This window comes from Lissotriton vulgaris, chromosome 7 (genome assembly GCF_964263255.1).
Source record: "Lissotriton vulgaris chromosome 7, aLisVul1.2, whole genome shotgun sequence".
NCBI classification, from domain to species: domain Eukaryota; kingdom Metazoa; phylum Chordata; class Amphibia; order Caudata; family Salamandridae; genus Lissotriton; species Lissotriton vulgaris.
The window spans coordinates 804,561,599-804,563,966 of NC_141695.1; positions in this window are offsets into that span (position 1 = coordinate 804,561,599).

The window sequence follows — 2,368 nt, forward strand, 5'->3', positions numbered from 1 at the left end:
TGTGTGACCATTGTGTTAATTTCCAGGTATTTAAATGTTGTTGTGTGTTACAAATTGGGATTCAATTAATATGTTTCATTTGCACATCACCAAGTAAAAGTGTCTTGATTGTTTTGAATCCGTTTAAAATCTTTGTTTCCCTCACACCTTTTAGTTACAAGCAAATGAACTTCATTTTTGCTTTCCTAACTGCTGATATATAATGAAATATGCACGAACATTGTGTTAATTTCCAGGAATTTTAAATGTTGTTGTCTCTTTAAAACGGCTCTATTGCAGTCAAAAAGAGAAAAGCAAACACCAATCCACATGCTTAAAGAATTAGCAGCAATTAGACAGAAGACATAGCCTGACATTTGAACTCTGTCTTTGAAGGACAGAAACTTTGACAAGATAAATGTAAAATATAAAGGCATCTTTATTTTTAGCTCTTACACGCAGGGGCGGCTGCTGATAGATGGCGAATAGGTGTCCCTCTCCTACCCTCATGGAGAAGCACGAGGAGAAGAAACACCCAGCAGCTGGGACATAAAATGACTACTTGCTGCTCAGTAATAAAGTGGGCCGAATCTGTGTTTTATTACTATGGGGGGAGAGGGAGGGAGAAGGATTTTGGACACGTCCTGCTGCGCATGTGAGGTTTTCTTGGACCCGCAGGCACAAGCTACAGCAGTGACATCATAAACAGAGGGTGTGTGTGATTTACAAAGCACACACAGGATTGACTCCCAGGAGCTCATTCAATGGCCCTGTTAAGAGCTCTATTTACTTTCACAGCTGGGGGCGTGACACGCCGATGAAGGCGATGAGGTAGTGGGTGGCAACAACTTGCCACTTCTCAGGAGAGGAGGCGGATGGCAGGAGGAGTGCAGTGGGCACTTGTGTTCAGTTCTGTTTGCGTTTTCATTTCGGAAGAGTAATGGAGCTGAGACCGACCCTCCTGGTTAATTGCAGCAATTTAAGTCCAAGACTGAGCCCAATATAAGTAGGGAATTCGTCAAACAAGTTTTTATTTAGTGCAAACTCCACTGGAATGCATTCATTCTGTTAGCACCTGTGCTTCATTTGTGCCAACATTGAGCTCTGGCACTTATATTCATCAATAGATGGCGCTGCTCCATAATGCAAGCATTTACTAAGTTGCCTATAAAATGGATTATTAATGCAAGTAATACAATTCACAGATTGATGTGGTATGCAATGTTCCTTTTCCGGTCCCACTATGCCTTTAAACGAGAGCCACCTCTTATGCTAATATGGCACAGACTGGAGGGGACTCATTCTCCTTTCCTCCTGCACCAGTTTGAGCCCAGGAGGTGAAAGCACACGTTTCCACCGATGCATGTTGCATCTGCAGGGAATGAATAGCATGGCAGTGAGGCTTACTTCACTTTATTTCCCTGAGGGGAGATACCGGGTCAAACAGATCCTGCCCCTGGGGCTCCGCAGGCCCCCACCACTGCCCGCCAAACGCAGAGGTTTCGAATTAGTAGCGGCTTGCCTGTCCCACTGTGACTTTCTGAGTTGTTGGCCCGATCAGGGGCCTCAGACTAGAAATATGGTATCCAAGGAGTCCTGTGACAAATGATCATTCAGTAGTGTGCTGTGTGACAGTTCCCACTGCTGTCTCCAGTGAAATTCTGTCTGGATGTTGCCACTATAAACACGGATGTGGATACACATATTGAACGCAATCTAATTTCGAAATAAAGAATGCGTAGGCCATGTTTTTGCAAGACACCAAGCAGTGTTGCTAAATATGAAGACGTAAATGCATATTTCTGGGTGAGAAAATGATACACAAAAAGAAAAGGAATCCCTACAAAGCAGTAATGTGCGTGTGCGAGTGTGAGTGTGTGAAAGGGTGTTTTGAGCCACTTGTATGACACCCCTTCATTCAGGTACACGTGCTGGCTGGGCTGGTGCATGCTGCTCGGCCCACGCAGAGATATATCCTGGCAGCATGTGCAATTTGCACTCTCGCTTCCTGCTTCGAAGGGTGAGGGGAGCTACCATTGGGTTTAGAAAAGGGCAAGGCACTAGGCAGTGGCTGGTGCGTACTGCCACACTTGTAAACAAAGTGTAAAATCAACTGGTTTTAAAGTGTGTGCACTCACAGTGCGCTCCCTAAAGTAGTTTTAAAGCTCAATGACATCTGAACGTGGTGTGATGTACTGACACTGCCAGAAACAACTGCAACACAAAAGCAATATCAGTAGCTTTTCAAAGACACATGTATGTGTGCAAGTTCATGAAAATATTGTTAATGTGGGCAGTGTGTGTCGTTAGTGGACCACAAGTGCAACCATGCACAAAACAAAAAGTTAACTAAAGAAAAAAGAGACGAATCATGGCACTTACATTGCCA